This window comes from Uloborus diversus, chromosome 8 (assembly GCF_026930045.1).
Source record: "Uloborus diversus isolate 005 chromosome 8, Udiv.v.3.1, whole genome shotgun sequence".
Classification (NCBI taxonomy): Eukaryota; Metazoa; Arthropoda; class Arachnida; order Araneae; family Uloboridae; genus Uloborus; species Uloborus diversus.
In genome coordinates this window covers 45,159,355-45,181,800 of record NC_072738.1, presented here as the reverse complement: position 1 = coordinate 45,181,800, position 22,446 = coordinate 45,159,355, and the positions used below count along the sequence as shown (strand labels likewise).

Genomic DNA, 22,446 nt, shown 5'->3' with positions numbered 1-22,446 from the left:
GCCTTTTATTTTAGCACACATTGGCAATCCTAGTATGGCAGTTTATGTGCATGTTAGAAACGTCATGACCATCCCCCTCCCCTTTGAAAAACAAATTCCAGCTACGCTACTATGCACAAAAATGATTATTTTGCAATTTATTTGCGAAATTAGTATTTTGTACCCCTCTTCTTTGACAGCATGGAGCGATTCAGCTTAGTTGAACCGAATTAGGTAAAGACCCAACGAAAAGCATGGAATAGTATAAAGAGAGTATGCATATTGGTTCAAGGATCATCCAACGTTAACTTGTTGAAGATAGTACATGGATAATGAATAAATTATTGATATTTACTATTTTTCGTATTTTTAGTGCTGTTCATGCGGAAAATACTGATATCTTATTTTATTCTACCATTACTGCTACGGAATTACCAAAAGGAATCATGCAAATTAAGAAGAACCGTCAGAGAATGCAATTTATAAAAAAAATGGACAGCAACAATTTTTTTCGTTCGGTTTTTATGCCAAACATGCTCTACGCTAGTCGCTAATCGCACTAACGGTCAACGTTGAGAATACTTTTAGTGTTGATTGCATTAAAAATATCCCCTTGCGGTTATAAGTTGCTAACCATTTTCATTTGCTTAGAACCAAGGTTCACAAATTAAACGATTCTAGTTAATCTTGGAAGAAACTTCATTTGGGCAGTTTTTTACGGGCTTTTCATTCAGACCGAATTCACATTTATACGAAAATTCGTTGGAGTAGAAAAGATCAATTTAAGGTTAAAAACATTAACTTAAACCTCTTTGGATCATTTTTTAATTCCGAAATCCAGCCTATATGAATTCTTGAGCATCAATTTACCTCTGTGCCAAATTTGGAAGAAATGCGAACAAACATACATCCATTTATATATATAGAGAGAGAGATCGAGTCGAACATATAAACATACAAAAATCCACCTTCTCTCTTTATAATATTAGTATAAGAATGTGATGAGTCTTTTTTTTTTTTTTTTGATTGAGACAGACACTTTCCATGTACCATTTAAATTATTAATTTTTCCATTACTTATATAAACATTGATCTATACCGAGTTTACAATACATGTGAAAGAACAAGATACAATCGAAGAATAAGGAACGCAGTTAAAGTTTTAAAGAATAAAGCTCGTTATGATGCTTAGATAAAGATATTTCTGCAGAATTTTTTAAATAGATTCTGAGAAGAAAGTTGACTCAAAAATAGCAAGCTATGAAAGTTTTCCAAATGAAATAAAATAACTTTTCATTTTGTATTTAAAACATAACTATTGCATATTGCACTTTGTCAGTTAAAGTGTTGCACATATGCTACTGCTGAAAGATTTGTAATTTAACCTATAGTTTACGGGTAAGTTTATATGTTAAAGAACAAATCATAAATATAAAACCAGTTCAACAAAATCATATACCAAAATTGATGCAGGATTACGTCAATCCGCAGATATGTTTCCCTGTTTAATTAACCACATTAAATATTTGAAACACTCTTTATGAATACTCTTGTGACAAGAAATTCATTATAATGGCATTCTAAAAAAATCTATCACTATGAGATTTTGAAGACATTTTAAAGGAACATAATTGTTCAGGCTAATTGTGTCTCCATCTTAATATGAAATGTGCCAAAACTGATTTAACACATTTCAGTAAATAAAATAAAAATAATAATATTTTCTTCTTCTTGAGGTGAAAAGCGAAAAGTAGGAATCTGATTTTCTCGTAAGGCCTGATGTTACGTTTTTTAAAATTATTAATTGAACGAACAGTTGTCAGATTTTAAAACAAAAAAACATGGTGATAAGTTGTCTCATCCATGTTTTTCCGATTTTTTTTTCGAACCTAACTATTCCCATGAAAAGATATTAGGCTAGAGATAGTGAGACAGGCATACAGATGTGTCGTGATGTCGTTGGCCGCGACATCGAGCAGGCTAGAGGATGTATCAGCAATGGGGTACCAGACGCAAAAAATGAGATAGCACCTATTTTCATGCATCAAGATTGATAAAGGGGACAGAGAACCTGTGGCATGATTTGCCAAGGAAAATCCGTAAAAAAATGTGGGGCCTTAAAATTCCTCTTAGCTTTACTTTAAAAGAAACTAACTTACGCGAATGCAAGCAAAAAAATAATGAAGGGAAGCTTTTATACTTAGTGGACAAATAAGTTTTGAAACGGAAAAATAAATTTAAAAAAAATTTATTTGAATTCTGAAATTTTGAACTCAAATTATGTTTTTCGCAATCAAGAGCTGCAACAGGACCCTACCCATTGGAGTTATTTTTTCTAGAAATGGCTCCTGTCCCCCTAAGCCTGCCTCTTGGGCAATTACGTGTGTATAGTTGTGTGTGTAGGCTTTTGTGTGTGCGTAGACCTGTGTGAATGCACGTTGGCGTGTATGTGTGTAAAGGCGCGTGTGTGTGAGTGTATATGTGTATGAAAGTGCATGTGTGTAGGACTTGGGCGCCACCGATTAGGAGAAGCGGATTCCGGGGGATAATGCTCAGGACCGGAGGAGCCGCGCATGCAGAGTACGGTGGGGGTGAAAAAGGAACCAGAACGTCAAGGACGGTCAAATGAAAAGAATTAGCAATCGTGATTGCTCAATAAAAATTTGAATTCGTTTTAGACGAATTAAAGTCTTCACAGTCAAAAAGTACAACTCGTTGAATACGCATTTCTAAAAGTAATAAGTTTGTATTAAATTTAGTTTACTGTGGTTGCTTACTTACTTAGTTTGCCAATATGAAGCCCACAAAAATTATTGAATAAAAAATCGGATTTTGAGGATAATCAATCAACCTTTTGCAAAAGAGACAATGATTAATTCGAGTTTATTTTTTATAAGGGAAATGCATCGGTAAACCTATTTCACTTATTTTTCATAATGTTTACACAATGATCAAGAAGAGAATACTAGGAAGAAAAATATTGACGTTCTCTTATAAACTTATGACATAACAAATTGAATCAATCACGAGTTTTTTTTTTGGAAGGTGTTTAAAAAGTGAACTTTTTTTGAATATGAGTGGCTGAAATGTTAATGTAACCAATAAAGCATAAAGATTTATTTTGAAAAGACCTTTCTTCTTAAGAAGTTTATTAACAATGTTTCAAAAATTAACAAGCGAATTATGTTTACTAAATCAATATATGTTCTAAAAACAAACAATGCTCAAACTATAAACAACAAGTTACACTCTATAATGATCACGAGGCAAAAATATGAGAAATAGGGTTTTCAAAATTCTACATTCAATGCATTCTAGAAAAATTAATTTTGAAATAATTAAAACCAACAAATACTGTTTTTTTAATTATTATTATTATTATTATTTTTTAGTATGTGATGTATTCTTTCTGTTTTATAGTTTTTATACACTCGAGTGTTTGTCAAGCGTAAAGATTTCGAGTCAAAATGAAATAGTGCATTTTGAACATCATAGGCTGTACTAAAACCAATTCGAAAAGTTTCTGGGTGTTTCCGTGGAACGTTGCGAAATTTTACATCTATATATATATACTAGCTGCCCCAGCCACGCGTTGCTGTGGCGAAGTAGTTGGATTAAAATATTCTTTTACTCAATATTTTGATAGAATCTAATTAATATTTTTAGTAAAGCTTAAAATAGTCTAGCCAATTTTAAAACAAATGAGATTGATAATGTACGTGTTAGGCTGAATTAAGTAATTATTGCATTTAGTAAGCACTAACTAAATTTTCAATGGTTAAAGCGCTATACTTACTGTGATTTGATCTGACGTTTTACAGAGTGGCAGTGGCCGACCGCATGTTATGAGCCCTAGTTCTGCTCGCAAAGTTGTTGCTGTGGCGTCTTGTGACCCTTTTCTGACTTCATCAAATATTAAACAAAGCCTTAATTTGAATGTAAGCTAAAGTAAAGTTTTGTCTATTTTTTTATTGCGTAGAATAATTATTTAGGTTTTGATTATTGTTTTAAATTATAGGTTTCAGATCGCACAGTCCGAAACATACTGAAAGAAGCCAGACCATTCAGTCAAGTTGCAGCTACGAAGCCTTCACTAACAAATTTCCAAAAACAGCAGCGATTGCAGTTTGCCTACAGGTATGCAAACTGGACCCCGACCCATTGGAGATGCGTCCTCTTTACTGACGAGAGCTGCGTGCAATCGGTTTGCAATACGTCTGCTCGTGTATACAGACCACAAACGACTCGTTTTAATGCGAGATATACAAAAAAAAAAAAAAAAAAATGCGTCGTAGCGGCAGGGTCGTTGTCTTAGTTTGGGGACGCATGTCCGCGAAAGGGCTCGGATGCTTGCACCGAATTTCCAGACGCCTAACATCCTTATCGTACTGTGACATATTGGAGCACGTTATGATACCAGACGTCCTGGAAAACCATTTTGCAGATGGATTGTTTTTATATCAACAGGTAGTGTTTAATATACCTATATGCAAGTTGTTCTGCTTTAAACATTTATTAATGTAGATTTCAGACTTTAGAACACTTTTAATTTTTTAGTATATTGAGAGAAAGAATAATTTCTCTTTCGAATAGTTTTAAGTAGTTAAGTCTGAGGCGTGAGAACACTTGAGTTAAGACACTCTGAGTTTTGAACACTTTTTTTACTCGCCTTATCCTAAAACTAGATATTTTACTTCATTCTTGAAGCTTCAGTTTCAGTTCGTAGACACTACAATGTGATAAATATTTATAAAAATATGTTAATGGTTATTTTAAGGAACAATGCTGCGTATTTATAAAGATGGACTTTTAATTTATTTTATTTATTTATTTATTTATTTGAATAAAGAAATTGAAACAAATAGTAATATCATTAAAAAAGAATAAATAAATAAATTATATGAATTAAATGCATTGAAACTTCTGATGATAAAGCATTCCTTAAAATGAATTTTGTTACAGTTACATTAGTATTTACTAAAGGATACAGGTTTAATTGTTCAGCTGAAACCGGGACTACAATGTCGGACTATCGGTGGTTATATGCTTAAAACATTTTTCCATATGAACAATTTTATACGCAAACATATAACCTTTCAAAATATTTCTTTTGTCTTTCTAAATAACATGGAAAAATATGGAAATAGAAAGCTTTATAAAAGAATGAATTGTCATTTTTATTTACTTGACACGTATTTTATTACATGCATGTTCTTTAGAGAACAATTTCTAGAAATTAGGCCTTAAATTTTCGAAATGGTCACTAATCCTGCTTTTCGAGTTGTAGCCTTTAACCAAACAACGGGCCACACGAATCCGGTTCGCGGTCCGGATGTGGGCCGCGCAGCGTAGGCCATTTCTATTTAAAATCCACGTGTGTTAAACTAGCAGTCTGTTTTCCCTTCCAGATCCCGTTATTGCATCCCATTAATGAACGTAACGGGCATAAACAGGGAATATCCGTGCAGGAGGCATATTTCACCTGATTGAAGCTGAGAATACAAACAAACTGGTGGATAAAGTAAATTTATCTCCTCAGCGAGGATTCGTAAACATACAGCACATAAATGTACTTTATCTACCAGTTTGCTCGCAATCTTAGCTTTAATGAAATCACATCTGCATCTAGTTCGGGTAGTTTGCTAATCTAGATAGCTGAGTTCACATGAATGATGAAATAACAGATTCTGGATTGATAAACCGGGCTGTAGCTGTGTTGCATGTGGTTTGCAGAAAAGCTTGCTTGCTAGAACATGCTGTGCGGAACCAAATTAAACTTACTGAAATGATATAAAAGGATATTCAAGAACAACTTTTAAATCTGGCAAATGATTTTTTTAAAGGGGGGGGGGATTCAGAATTTGAAGAAGAAATATTCTTTTTTTAGGGGAGCAAGACTTCATGTTTTCAAACAAAGATTTTAATTAGGGCCCTACTCTAATTTTCAGCAAATAAATCATACATTTGAGTAGTGCATTACTTCTTCCCCGAACGCAATCAGCTTAAAAGTGCTGCGTAGCTGCAAAAGAAAATAATAAGACATGGATTGTATACGTAGTTCTCTGTATCAAAGCATATATTTGTTACTGTAATTTTATTTAACAAGATTATTAAGTTTTTTTCCTGCAATATTTAGGCACTTAAATAACTTTTTTTTTTGTATATTTCTAAATTTTTTTCATTCTTGGATAACAGCTCTATACATAGAAGCTCTTTAGCGCGTGCCTAGTTAGAAGAAAATGGCATCAATCAAATCGCATGGCCTAGTAATGCAGCCGATTTGAACCCCATCGAAAACATTTGGGCGTTATGAAAACGGCAAATCCAATTTCCATTAAATCCAAATGCAGATGAACTTGGGGTTGCTGCTCGTATTTCATGGGAAAATCTAAGAAGAGATCCGAACATTGTAAACAGTCTTATAGATTCTATGCCGCGAAGACTCCAAGAAGTTATCGATTGCAGAGGGGATTATACCTCCTACTAATTTTAAACCGAACTGCAAGAGTGTTGCAACTTTTCTTTGCTTTTTAAAACAAATTTTAGCCTTTTGATTTGTTCCAAAAGTTTTTGAAAATAAAAAACTTTATCAAAGCCACACTTTTTTCTATGAGATTAATGGTTGCATGATTAAATGAACAATCAAACACGTTCAAATTATGAAATTTAAAAGAAGTTCCATAACTTTCAATTAGTTATAATTAGATTTTTTCAACAACAAACCATGCGAGAGACCACCAGATCCCATTCTTTTTTCTAGTGTTAAACCGAGTTCAATACACAAGACACTGAAAAAAAAAAAAAAAAACTGAACAGGATAGACAAAAACATTCAATATTTGAGCTGTTTTTCAAAAAAAAAAGTTTTCTACCCTAAATCAATATTATCGACTAAAAAGTACAAAAAATTACGAAAAAAAGAAAGAAAAAGAACTTTAAAAATCCATGATTCGAGCAGGATAATCGCGATATCTTGTTGAGTACATTCCGTTGCTTGATAGGTTGTGACCTTAAAAGTATCATTTTAAACGTGAAGGCGGTCCCTTAATCGTTTTTCGTTAATAACTTCTGTTCTACTGAACGGAGTACAATGAAATTTTGTACCCAGGCAGCATTTTGCTGTCTAAACGTAATCATGGAGAAAAAAAAATAGGGATTCCTATTGGAAAATTAAGACTTCGTGCTAATTTCACTTTGTATATGGTCCCTTATGACAATTTTACTCATGTAGTTTTAAAGAGGACTTTAAACCAAGTCGGATGACACCTTTCTTTTCTTTCTAGCATGTATAATGGCCGAATAGGCTATTATATAGGCATGTATAATGGCGCTGCAAATAGTAAGCCCATAAGTAAAAAAATAATTATGGGAATTCACCGATTTTTCCTCCAATCGCGACATGTGGTTGCAGCCGGCGGCAGGCATTTTGAAATATTGCTGCGAAATTTTATTTATTAAAAATTTTTTCAAAAAAACTATGATGTAATTTTCTTGTTTTCTTCGATTACCGGTCTTACATCTGCTGCTCCATCTATTGGAAAATCCTTGAACTAAATTTTGGAACTTAGGAGGACGAAACTTACGGCCCACCACATGAATTTTCTACAAAAAATATTTTTCTTATCAATTATTATTTTATTGTTATGAATTTTTGAAAACAGTCAGTCTTTTTCAGGACACCCTGTAGTCGCCCATGAGAGAAACATGTATGTTTCAAGTTCAAACCGAAAGTAGACATTGTTCGGTATTGATATCCATTTGTGGTCTTTTCAAAAGCTAAAAAAATAGGAAATTAAAGTCTTCCAAATGTGTTTGAAAATTATGACGCTATTAATCGCTAACGTGGCAACACAAAAATTTCTCTTTTAAACTTTTCCGTCAAAATTGTTGAAATTTTGATGAAGAAACATGTACCATTGCATTATCTAGGTGGATTTAAACTCTGAAAGAGAATAATTGGTGAACGAATTTTCAACCGAAAATCGTCTAGTGGCTGTTTCTCGTTAAGCAAAACCTCCGAGCTTGAAACATTTAAAGAGGAAAACTTGATATAGTTAAGTGATAGTTTTAATACTTTCTTATTTGAAGCTGTTAGCTTGGCAATAGTGAGTAAGTAAAATGTTTGCTTTTTTGCGTAGAAGTCAACACAAAATGGTTCCCTTTTTTCATTATTAACTAGCTGACCCAGCCACGCGTTGCTGCGGCGAAGTAGTTGGATTGAAATATTCTTTTATTCAATATTTTGATAGACTCTAATTAATATTTTTAGTAAAGCTTGAAATAGTCTAGCCAATTTTAAAACATATGAGATTGATAATGGGCGTGTTAGGTTGAGGTAAATACTTATTGAATTTAATAAGTACTAACTAAATTTTCAATGGCAAAAGCACTATACTTACCTTTAGTATATGTTGCAAGTATGACTTCGGCCAAAAATAAAAGCAAAATAAATTGAAAGTGATAGTAAATATCGAAACTGATAGTAAAATACCGGAACGTAGAAATTAAATATAAACCAACATACACTTTTATAATGTACACTACATTATATTCATCTCAGATTTCTCTACAGTTTGTGATCAATAACTTTTTCACAAAATACATTAACTAAATTAAAAACGTATAAAAATTAAATTTTATAAATGAGGTAGATAACATTGACTACGATATATTGTTTCTATTATTTGAAAACTGAAAATTATTTAAGCCCTAAATTCTGCACAATATGCTTGCTTAATCTGTCTTTTGCTAACATGAATTGGTATGATAACTTTCCCACTTGTGAGTAGGCTATAGATGTTGCCCAATGCACATGCGAGAAACATGTATGTTTCAAGTCCAAACCGAAAGTAGACATTGTTTGGTCTTGAGATCTATTTATGGTCTTTTCAAAAGCTAAGCAAATCGGAAATTCAAGCTTTCCAAATGTGTTTGAAAATTATGACGCTATTAATGGATTACGTGGCAACACAAAAATTTCTTCTTCCGTCAAAAAAACTTTTCCGTCAAACTTTTCGTCAAAATTGTTCAAAATTTGATGAAGAAACGTGTACCGCTGCATAATCTAGGTGAGTTTCAACTGTGAGAAAGAATAATTGGTGAACCAATTTTCAACCGGAAAGCGTAAAGTGGCATTCCTGGTATATCCAAAGAATTTAAAAATTTAGTTGGAATGTTTACGGCTTTGCTTTCATCGAGAACTGTATAGCCTCGTTCAGATTGTTCAGTATCAACGGTCAGCACAATCTGAGTATGATTTTTTTTCAGCTGTCAGTAATGACTCATTATTCACAATAATTGTAGCTAAGTTAGCGTCATTGCACCGTTTTTTCTCGGTGTAAATCAGTGTTAACTAAGTCGGTGACCAATCGATCAAGTGATATCCCACCATAATAACTAAACAACAAATTCGAAACTGAAATGCATAAATCTTATATCAACACTAAAGCGTCATTTTACATATTTGGTGTAAAATCTAGATTCGGAAATCGGTGTGTTTGTTTTACTCTATGGAGTACATCATCAAGCATAAAATTTATATCGTTTCCCCACAAAAATGATGTTTATGTTGGATATTACGCTGTCAAAATTATCTTAAACAGTTGACGAATACTGTTTCTCGTTATGCAAAACCTGCATTCGAAAATGCAACTCCCAATGACTGTGTGCTACCAATAATTACAATTCGCGAAATGCATCGTGATATGTATTCAACACTCGACAATTAACGGACCGCAAATATTCCCGTCTTTTTGGGAATGTTTAACGAAACTAAATGCAAAAACAACATTCACTTTGTTTTGGATGCACTGTTTTGTGTTTTATGCAGTTTTGGTCCCAATGTCTTGGCTTTAATTTTTAATTATGCCCGAGATTGATGAATGTTGTGTTCTTCGTTTGCGTGGCTTCCATGATTTTTTTGATTTTATTCAACACTAAAAACAATTAAGAAACGTTCTGAAAAATAATGGGCAGCGAATACGCCCAATTTCTGCCAGTAACAAAAATTGAAGCGTTGATTGATTGAAAAAAAATTGAAGCGTGTCAAATTTCCGCTAAAAGTCAGAAACCTTCCTAAAATTATCCTTAAGTCTTTCTGAAGAATTCCGAAACCGCTCCGATTCGAGACAATCATTTTTCTGAAACCTTTAGAGAGAACCGAAGTAAGATTAAAAATAATAGCTTGGCACATTTTTCGACTCACCAAGAAAGTACCAAAAGCATTATCGCAATCAAAGCCACTGCTAAGAAGGACTTTCAATCACGCACTAAGAATTCTGCTTGCTTGTTACTCTTGGAAAATTACGGAATCCAGAGACTCGCTTCCTCCAAATGGGAAATATGTCAATCTGTACGGACCACGACGACGGTAATGATGTCAGTTCATCACTAAAATTCATTAACCTTCCTGAAATTATCCTGGAATCTTTGGAGAATTCAGTACTATCCCAGGCTAAAAGCCAGTCGTGTCGCTGGACCTTCAGACAAAGATTAGGTAAGTTGAATAGAAAGCTTGACACATCTCTGCTTTTCCAAGAAAACTCCAACACTAATTCTGCAAGTATGGCGAAAGGTAAGACAGACTTGCAAACAAGTATTATGGTATAATTCGTCTGCGATTCCCGCTAAGCTACGGAATCCAGAGGCTCATTCACTCTCTTTGAGAAGTTAGTCAATGCAGGCCGAACAAAATCGAGCTGAAGACGATACACTTAATAAATACGTTGAGTTAATCTAAACTGGAAATTAAAAATATTTTTCGCAACAGTGAGGAGTCTGCATTCATGACGTTTGTAGCAATTCAGGAAACTTTTTGAAGCAGATACTTGATTTCCAAGCAAAATTGTTGAGGACCTTTGAAATCCCAACATGTTCCACAGAAATAATCAGTGACATTTCAGATTTGTTTACAGTGCATGTAAAATAGCGTGGAATATTGGTAAATGATTTTATTTCTGAGAATTGGGCCAAACACATTAGGTTTTTGACAATGTAAAAAAAAAATAAAAAAAAAATCAGGGTCGTTTTTTTGGTTCAAGTGCTCTCCGTAGAAAATATTTTCGATAAAATATACTCGTTGACTGTTTTCAAGATGTACTGCAAGATGCTGTACAGAAAGGTCTCTTTCGTATGTGGGGAAGCCAGATAGCTTCGTTGCTGTTTTTATATCCACTCATCGCTCATCCTGTTTTTTCGGCAGTTTTGCCCATGTCTCTTACTTTAAATGCTACCTAATAAGGACCTTTAATAACGTATTTGACGAAGTATTTAATGGATTTCATGGAACTGCAAAACTCGACATTTTTATGAGCTTCATACGTTTTTAAAAGCAGTGGTAAGTATGGAACTACCCACTGCTTATCAGTTTCAACTTGATTTGTAGAATTTGATATTTAGATTGAAAAATGTTACCTCTATACTCCTCTGTTGATAACCATCAATATCCGTAATATAGTATCATTTGTAAATTTAAATTAACTTTAGAATAAAATGTTTGAGGATGAATCAACTTCCAGCGTCATCTTAAGAATTTACAGAACCAAACAATCAATACACATTATTAATGTATAATAAACATTTCATTTGCAATAAAAAATTATTAAAACCATCCTATCTTTTAAGTTGAATCAAATTACAGATACGTATAAAATTTGATAAAAAATCGGATCAGTAGTTTCGGAGTTTATCCCGAACAAACATCGTGACACGAGATATATATATAAATGAAAAATGTATACATTAAAAAAAGACAGACCCTATTCTTTAAAGAAAAATTAATTTTTCCAAAAGGCTATTTATAAAAATAAAATAAGAAATAAATAATAAAAAAAAAAAACCTTTTAAGTAAAAACTGTTTGTTTTGAACTACCTCAACTGAAACACTGCTTTTAAGGCTGGAATTAGTTTTGAAACTAAAGCCCTTCTGGTAAACTAATCAGTACACTTTGATGTAAATATTTTAAACACTGTGCCAAAACGAAGAATCTTCGTTCCCAAGTTTAATCTTAGAGATTTAACAGAGAGAAACTCTATTCAAAAACTGTTGCAGTAATTCAGCCGAATTTCAAGTTTAAAATATCTCTATCGACAAATAACAATTCATTAAAATCTTGCATTTTCCAGGAAGATTTCTAAGACAATATATATGTTATGATTGATTTTATCCAAAAGTTCAGCTACATCTTTGCAACGTGCTTGGTTAATTACACTAAGGAATTTTACGCGGAATTCCCAATTTCATAAAGCGAAGTCTTTAATCAGTATTAATTAGTAGCATTTCAGGCTTTTCTCAAACTAATCCTTTTATTAAAAGATCATTTTTGGAAGAGAATCTTGTTCACAGAAGGAAATAATGTAGAGTATGTTAGACCGTTACTTTGCATGTAAGGGAATGTTTTAACATTTCAAAACTTGATAAAAATGTACTGTAACACCTGATGGTTAATTATATCTAGTCGTTTTTAAGTGTACTCAAAGTGCGCCCTTTGAAAAAAGAAAAATTTAAAACTTTACCCCACCTCCTAAAAAAATATTTTTAGAAAAAATATTAACACGGGACTGAAGCTTTTGCATGGATTGTCACTTTTATTTCAATTTAAATTACTTTTATTTAAATTTTATACTATTTAATTGTTTTTCTCCAATAATTTTTACTTCGTATCTAATTTTTTTTATTTATTGCTCATGCCTTTTTACTTTTGTTTTTAATAACAAATAAATTAATTTCGGTATGTTTTGAAATTAAATAAGGAGTGAAGGAGTGTTTTTGGCAGTTTAGAGATAAGTTTTGACTACATTTTATTTTTCTGATAGTTTTGTCACCAAAAAAAAAAAAAAGAAAAAAGTGTAAATTAGATACTGCTCATTGACCAGCAATTTAAAATTAAAGATTGGCGAGATATCATTCTCAATCAATTGGCTGATAAATATAAGCCTCCATTGCTTAAATCATTATAAAATGCAAAATGAATTCAGTAAAGCAGCTATATTATTAAAAATTAAGAAGATATCTCAAAGTATGAGAAACTGAAATAAGCTCCAAAGAGGAGGAAAGTATTATTTGGAAATCAAATATAAAATATTTTTTCAAGAAACTAAATGCAAAAACTACTCTGAACACTTAAAAATTGCGAGTAAGTTTTAAATTTAAAAATTACCCTTTTTAAAAGTATAATATATTACTATGTAAGCCTAAAAACCTTTCATTCGGGAAAAAAAGCAAATAGTAAAATGCTGCAAATAAGAAAAATATTTACTCATGTTTTAATCATGGATTTTTCATCCTGCAAAGGAAAAACACAATTATCTGCTAATATAAGTGTACTCATGTTTCTTACTCTATTCCGTGAGTTTCTCAATGGAAGAAAATCCAAATAAACATTCAATAAAGGTAAATAAATCTCCTCACAGTTTCAATGTCAATGATTAACTAGAAAAGTCTGCTGAATGGATTTTTCTCAAGGGTGTTTTTTAATAGAAAATGGGAATTTAAATTGTGCGGAAAAAAATCAAAACTTGTTTATGCTTAAATATTTGTCAAAACTATCTAATAAAGTGATTTTTTTCTGACTATACACAGAAAAATAAACCTTTCTGCATTTAGTTTCGTTGTTGGTTTTTAAAATGTTTTTACATTGTGGGGTGAATACTATAATTAGGTAACTACCGTTTGGTTTTTCACAAAGATTCGAGAAGGAGTCAACAAATAAATATATTTACAATTTTTTTTTAAAGATATAAGTATAAGACTTGCTTTAGAGTAACTGCACCAGTAACAGACGAGAATCCAGCAGCAAACAGTCATAAGTTTGAACTTAAAAGAATATAATTCTAGGCGATGAAAACTGATGTTGCTGTTGCACATGAATAAGGTACAACCATATAGTGTTATCAGAGTAGATTTTTTGAACCAGTTGGTATTTGCAAAGCAGTGGTGAAAGGTTATGAACAGCTACCTTGAGGTTTGCCGGTGTTTCATGTTCATTTGCATTCAATAAGGTTTTAAAATCAAAAATAAATAACTTTTGCAAGTCTTGAAGAGAAACGGAGAATTTTGTTCGTTACTCATCCTTTCCTCATCCTATCTGTTACTGGGTATCATTAGATTATTCGGTGTCTGTTACTGGGGGTCGGACCTTTTTCCAAAATTGCGCAAATAAGAATAGAATTCACTAATTCTGAGAATACAGAAGCAGCTAAACGTTGGATGAGATATAATTGCATGAGAAAAAAATATTTTTAAAAGTATAAACACATTACAAGGCTCAGGAATTTGAGTTAATTTGAGAGCGATGTCTGAAGCATGTCTGTTACTGGTGCCTTTATCCGAAATTTTATTAAACTGCCGTTTCTGAATTTTATGTTATAAGAAGTAGTTATATAGAATTAGCATGTTTTAACTGAAAAATCTCTTTTCAATAAAACTGAAATATTCTATTTTACCAAATTTTGTTTCTATTTAGCTGTAGTATTCAGCTCTCGATATTTCAGATGGTTAAAAATGTCCAACCTTTGCTTAGCACTTCTGATTTGGAAAATTATTTAGACTTTGTTTAATTTTCCAGATCGGTAGCAATGACAACCCGCTCTTTAAACTCAGGATGCTTTGTCAATGAGTAATTAAACTAACTTTTAAACGAAAAGCGCATGTAATGAAGGATCAAACTGACGCGGTCAAGCATTAATTAGATAAAATGTACATTGCATACTAGCCTATACATATTTCAACATTTAAAATTCATTTCACAACGTTTTTACTTCCCTTTACAAAAAAGGAAGTATTGTATTTGCGATAAAAATTTCACTCAAAAATCGATCTTAATTTCCATTTCCCTTACCCCAGAAAGAATGTTGAGTTTTTCTTTCGACTCGACCACACTTGGATAAGTGCCTAAGAGCGTATAGACACGTGAAATATCCATTTTGACGATTCGCGAGTTAGTTACAACGACTGTTATCGTGACGTCCGTATGTACGTATGCATGTATGTACGTATGTGCGGATGTGAGTATGTGTGTATATATGTTGTATAACTCAAGAACGGTATGCCCTAGAAAGTTGAGTACGTAGACTTCTAGTGGAGTCAGGTTGTGCACCTCTCCTTTTGGTTGCATTCGGTTGTTTTTAAAGGGGTTTCTGCACCTTTTTGGGGGGAATCATTGTTAATTTCGATGTAAACTCAAGTAGTGCTACGATTTGGCGGACACTTGGCAATATATCGCCAGTCTTTTGGTCGCCAAGTTTTGGTGACAAATTTGGCGATATTTTTTTTTTTTAAATCTGGTTTCAATTTGGCTACTGTTGGTGATATTTAGAGAGTAAGCAACTGAATCACATAAAAATTGCCAATAATGGGAAAATGACATTAAATTGGAGTAAAAGGAAGTCATGTGATGCACACATCAGCTCGTTTTAAAACAAAATTGTATGCACATATTCGTATAGTAGTACCTAATTTAAAGATATATTTTCTCCAGTCCCAATTATTTTACATAAGTACCTGCTTGTATTTATCTCTAATAATGTGGCAGTCTCTACAAGGGACATTGATGGAAAAAGCTTTTAAAGTTAGCAAAAGCAGATAGGAACTGATGTATTTCCTGAAGAACAAAACATATATTGCACCTAAATGAGTACATAGGAAGGATGTTTTTAATCACGCAGTTAGTATTTTTCTTTTAATTTCAGTGTTTTTGGGGGTAAAGTTGCAGTTCTTGCTGCATGTGTATATCACATGTATGATGCAAGAGAGATCTGATAGTAGAGATTGTGAAAAAAAAAACTGATTTTTGGTTTACGTTTTGAAACGATTGCTAATCGAAATTCTACTTGTGAAGTCAGTGAGCAATTCTTGCTATTTAAGCTACTATTCAAGGGGAGGTGTCTCGTCCAACATTTTGGTTCCGTCACCGTCAGAGGACAAAATGAGTATTTGTACAAAAGCCTCATTGCAGAATACTGCCAAGTCCTAGATAAGTTGCCTGATTTATATTTGATTATTTTATTCTGTAAATGAAGAAGATTTAATTAAAAAAAATAAAAACATATAAGTTATGAAAATGATATTCATTACAGTTAACACTCCCCGACACGTTTTTGTTGAATTTGTGAACCAAGTTATCTATCTAGATTTAAATTAAGTGACGTTTTATTCAACTTATCATCGCATTTTTAAGAACCAGTTTTTATAAGAACCGGGCGGAAATGGGGTGTTTGGATTTACACCATTTTTGAATTTGCTCAACTTTTTATGGTGGATTCCTTAAAATATTTTAGAAGACACGTATTGTTTTCTTTTCCTCCAGAAAAATTTTTGGGGACCTGTAAAAATTCGTAAAGTGGACTCCGACGCGGAAGTTTTTCCTAATCAGAGTTTTTTAAAATTCGATTATTCCTGTGTATTGAGCATCAGCCAAAAAAATTCTTGTGTTGACAATATGAAATTTAGTACCTAAATTGAAATATATCGAAAATTTAGTGGCTGACCTTCAGTGGACCCTGGCAGGGGTGGCTAAACTGTGTCGAAGAAAGTGAAAATGTGTCATGTTTGAGGCCTCCTGGTTCCATGCACCACCATGGTATTTGTACGTAATTTGTGCAATAATGTATATAAATTAATCAATACCCTCATTAGTTGCATGGCTCACCTTGTGCGCTGCCAAAAAATGGCGGTTTTTCTATCGAAAAATGCTAAAAAATGCAGTTTTCATCAGCATTTATCTCAGTGCACTGAGGGTCAGTTTAGAAATGGATACCTGCATTTAAAACTAGAGTATATATATTTTCACAATCAAGTGACAGAACTATGCGCAAATTCTTCTCAAGAACACAATACGTATTTCAAAACAGTAAAATGAACTATTCAGTTTACAGTTCAATCAACATATCTGGGTTTAAACTTTCCCCCTGGGACTTCCAGATACTATTTAAAAAACTTGTACGATCAAAAACTTGCTAGAAAAGAGTTGTAGACCTGCAAGTAGACTGATTATGCTTACTCGCATACTTTATATTATCATAACTGGAAGCGAAGTGGGGGGAAAAAAACGGTTGTTTTTGCGATAAAAACGTAAAACACACTTTTGAATTTGTTTTAGGCATATTTTAAAATATTTTAATTAAGAGGGATTTTTTCATTTGATAATTATTTATTTTCTACCATTTTAGGCTGTACATTTTGGGACAAAAATTATTTTCTCTACACTAAACTACCATGATAGCAAACAATGTCAAAGTCATATTTTAATACTTACGATAAAAGCAATATTATGACGTTATAAAACAAGGGTACAATATCCTAACTGACTAGTGAGACAGTAAAAAAATGCAAGACAAAGCATATAACTTGATTACAACAGGATGCGTCGTTAACTCGTAATTCCCTCATCTTGAAGTGCATTTTATGAGACTGCAGAACCATTGCTCATAGTTCTGTCATTTGTTTCTAAAAATGCACATACTCTTATTTGAAATGCAGGTATCAGTTTTACACTGACCGTCATTGCACTTAGTTAAATGCTGATGAAAAATGCTTTTTTTAGCATTTTTCGATACAAAAACCGCCATTTTTTGGCAGCGCAGAGGGTGAGTCATGTAACTAATGAAGGTATTGAAATATTTATAGACATTATTACACAAATTATGTAAAAAACCATGGTTTAGCCTCAGTGCATGGAACCAGGAGGTCAGGAGGTCGCAAACATGACACTTTTTCCACTTTCTTCGGCACGGTTTAGTCACCCCTGCCAGGGCCCACTGAAGTTCAGCCATAAAATTTACGATATATTTCATTTGAGGCACTAAATATCATGTTGTAATCACAAAGATTACTTTTGCTGATGCTTAATGCGCAGAGATAATTAAATGTTTAAAAATGTCGATTTGAGAAAAACCCTAAGTCGGGACCAATTTCCGGAATTTTTGTGGATCACAAAAATTTTTTTGGAAGAAAAGAAAAAATACGTGTTTTCTAAAATCATTCGAAAAAAAAACTATGTGAAATTTTTAGCGAAATCAAATATGGCATATATCTGATATGCCTGACTCTTATAAAAACTGGCTCTTAACGACATAGCAACTTAGCAACAAGGGACTATTACGGTCGTATCTTTATATATTATTTCTGTAGCCTGTTTTTTGTTTATACGCGAGATCTTCCTCAATTCTGAATCAATTTCTTTGATTTACACCTTATTTTAAAGCTAACCGTGCAGGCTACTGACGAAAAATAGACCCACGGTCTAAAAATTGTTTTTTTCTGTTTAAAAAACCTGTTTTAAAGAACCAGAATGAGGTTTTCGGTTAAATTTATAACTTTAACTTGCACTGTGACCGATAGAGCTGAATCGCTTGATCGGCAAAGGTAACCAGGAGAATGCGTGTTCGAGCCAATGTCCGGACAATCTGCATCAAAAAATTACAAAAATACCGCGCATTACATGAACACTTAATAACAATAAATAAAAAATATGAGAGAATAGACTAAATGAGACGGAAACGCTCCTTGCTGTTTTGAAAATTTGATGTAAGACGGAGCTAAATTGTAAGCCTTTTTTTCTTTGTTTTTAAAGCATTGGCTTCGGTAAGAAAATTAAAGCACAATGTAAGCGAAAATATAAGTATTAGGTTTAAGATTTCGGACTACCATGGAATTGTTTTTCGTTCAGAAAAAAATAATAAATCGTATATTGAAATATAGATTCTTCTAATGAGTTTTTGACTCTTTGTACAAATAAAAAAAATACTACCTCAATTTGAAGGGTTAAGTACATTTTTTTCTTCATTTTGTAGAAAACAAATAGCCAATCACATTTTTACTACATTCGAAAAGCTACGCTTAAAAAATTACTTAGTTCAAATTATTTTGTATTTTAACCGTGCTGTTAAATGATGAACATGTGCTGCCATCTACGTCATAACGGTTTAAGCAGCCTGTGATAAAAAGTTGTAAACATTTTCAAAAATAAAATTTTTAAAAACTTATGAGGCCGGCTGATGACGAAAAATAGACTTACGGTCAAAGAATTAAGTTTTCGGAAACGCCCCTTGCTGTTGCAAAACCTTAATGCAGCCTGAAGTTCTAATGCAGATTTTTTTTAAAGCAAAGTTCTAATACAATTTTTCAATGTTTTACGTCGCTTTCGGCAAGAAAAAAAAAACCTGTGTGTGTGTGTGTTTTTAATAAAGCTTAAAAGCACTGGACTTAGTTTTTCGGTTAAATTGATAAGTTCTTTTCGGTAGAACGTTCGGCTATAAACTATCTGAACTTTGGGCAGGCTCGGTCTGTCCGACATAATAGCAAATATAGATTAATATTACGCATTACATGTACTCATAACATGCAACAGATAACACACGTGATAAAATAAATGCAATGGGAATGCTACGTAGTGTTTCGACTCCTTTATGCCGGCTACAGTTATCATTTGGATAAGTTGATTGTTAATCGAAGGGTGTTCTTCCTTTTTTTTTTTTTTAAGCTTTGACTCCATCCAGACCACTAAGCATAATGAAAGCATAAAAAAAGTATTAGATTTACCTCAAGGGAATCTGTTTTGTGCAGAAAAACATTTTCATTGTGAGCTGAAATGTAGATTTTTCTAATAGCAGTTTTCGACCTTTTGTACAAATGAGAAAATACTACGCCAAATTGAAACTACGAGTTTCACCCAGTAAATCTTTAGTTTTTTATTCGAATACGATATAAAACATTAAACTTATAATTAACTTCATTAGTAAGAAATCACTTTCTACTCCTCTGCTTTCGGCTAAAAAAAGTACATTTTGTCTACGTTCGAAAAATGACACTTAAAAAACGGACTCAGTTCAACTGGTTTTGGATTTGAATTTTATGTGTTCGATTAAAAGAGAAACATGTGCGGGCATTTAAGCCGTAACGATTAAAGCAGTCTGCTATGGGAAATAGTTCAACATTCAAAAATAAAAACAATTATTTTCAATCTAATTTATTACTTCTCTAGAATGTTTGTTTCAATCGCTACGTGAGATCTTCCTCATTCTTTAATCAAATTCCATGCTTTACGAATAATTTTAAATCGTATCATGTTGGCTAATAGATGCATGACCTGACTGCGCTGGCTAAATATAGACGCATGATCTTATTATTTTTTTTTTCGGCAAAAAGCTTTTTTGCTGTTTTTTTCTTACGCATTCCTTCAATGAATAGCATTCGAAAAGGAAGGCGCAATTGTTAAGTTTGTTGGAGTGTCGTGCTGTTAATCAGAATGGCGCCAGTTCGAATCCGTGCCAATACATATCTCTTTAAGGTTTCTTTTTTTTCCGTCAGATGCTCACATGGGCAGGACAGTATTTGCCACAACCTGTTTTTTCACATGCACAATTACTGCTTTTTCACGAGTCACTCAGCCACACTTTCAATGATATATATGTTTGCATTGAAAATACGTACAACCAAAAGGTGAGCGATGATCACATTATCACAACGTTGTATTTAACGAGGTTTTGTTACTGATGTCTTCAAATTACATACCTTCTCTTGTGCGCTTACTTTTTTGTCGTTTCCTCCTTTCGGTTCTTCATCATAATGTTCTTTCTTTGAAATTTTTAAAGAGCGAAATGCCTTACGAAACGATTCGAAGCACAATGCGGAGTTCCGCACGAGTCAACTAGTTTATAAATACTAGAAACTAGGTTGGCTCCAAAGCTGTCGCGGAACCAAAATGTCAGCATGTCCCTTCGAAAAGGGTGTAACGTCAACCTTTAAGAGAACTGTGATAGCTGACAATTTGATTCCTCATGAATACACATCATATAGAACTAATATGTGTACGAAACCGGCGTTGAAGAAAACTGGTGTCTCAGCTTCAGAATGTATTGCTCGGTTGATATTTGACTTTTTTTTTAATGTTTCATGTGCGGAAAGGAAAATATTTCATTCGTTTAAATTTAAGACAAGAGATATATGAAAATAAAGTTGTTCATAAGAAACATTTCCAAATAAGATGTTATTAAGTTTTTTACATCAAATACCTTGCTACCTGAGCTCAAAGGAGCATTTTACTCAACTTCTCACAAGTCATTGTTTAATTGTTGTAGCGACTAGAGGCAATTCGAACGTATTTTTAAAAAAAACTTGAAACAAGGCGGGAAACAAAGTTATTTTGGAACCAAAATGTCATGTTGGTCATCCCGTCCTCTAAAAGAGGTCTATCGCTATCCAAGTTCGACCAACTTCTCGTCAAGATAATCTCAAATCACAACTGAACTAGAGAGCAGAAACCATTAATTATAACATTTTTTTTTTAGGAATGCTCTATTGCCATCGCCAAGCTACTGAACTTAGCGATTCGCTATTGATTATACACTTGCATTAGCTTCTAAAACGTCCCTTAATTTTCAAAATGGATTGCAATGAGGACGCTTTCTTGTACCTCGGGATGTTTTGTCAATGAGTTGGTAAATTAATTACGAAACAACGCGCGTGAAATAAATAACTAAACTGACACTATCAAGCAATGAGTCGTATAAACTACAGATGATTAATTTCCAAAGAGACATTTTGATACTATGCAAACATTGCAAAAAAAAAATGTTTTAAATAAAAGTTTGCATGCATATGCATGTATTAGTATCTGACTTTTGAGAGAACTCGGGAAAAGACGACCAAGTTTAGTTAAAGAACATTTTATCTGGTTCCGATCCATTTTGCATAAGGACTTCAGTGTATGTATAGCTGATGAAAAAGCAATCTGCGCAAGGGACATCCATAGAGACAATGTACCAAAGTTAGCGTACGCAGCTATAGAGTGTTGAATTTACTGAAGTCCAAGATACACTTTTTTTTTTAATCTCAAAATAAACCGTTAAAAAATGTTTTTTGTGCATTAATTACAATATTTGCTTTGCTGCCAGTAGTTTTTATGATGCCCAACTGATTTATTTTCAAATGTTTTTACGTTTCACTGCCTGTAGAAGAGAGGATCTTATACCGTCTAGTGTGTCTCTCATGTGTGATACAAGAGAGATTTCATGCCAGAAAAGTATTGCTAATCTTAAGTCTGTTTGTGCGGTAATGCAGAGGTTCATGCCATAAATGTTCAACTGAACTCCCGTTAAGATATTTTGTAGTAATTAATTTAAACAATAACCAAAAAGCTTGTGTAATGAATAGTGTAAAATACTCATTGAATGTTAGTCAGTGGGCATTTCAGCATTGTGTATCCATTTCATACATGTTTTTGAATAAAATATATACACCAGTGTTGGACATTAATCAATTATTTTTTCAATTGTCTTGTTAATTGATTAAAAATGTAATTAAAAGTAATTGCAATTAAATTAATTGCAATTAAACTATTAATTGTACTTTTGCAATAAATTTAATTAGATTAATGTACGTTAATCGCTTTTTACATTTAAAATGATTGCATTTATTTTTTTAATTGTTTTATGAAACAATTAAAACTAACAATTAACTTAATGTATCAAT

General features: G+C 32.8%; 1 protein-coding gene across 1 annotated transcript in view; it reads right to left on the bottom strand.

The window, feature by feature from the left end:
- Positions 1-22,446, bottom strand: part of LOC129228339 (QRFP-like peptide receptor) — a 93,505-nt gene that overhangs the window by 54,172 nt on the left and 16,887 nt on the right. The gene's annotated exons all lie outside the window — the stretch shown is intronic.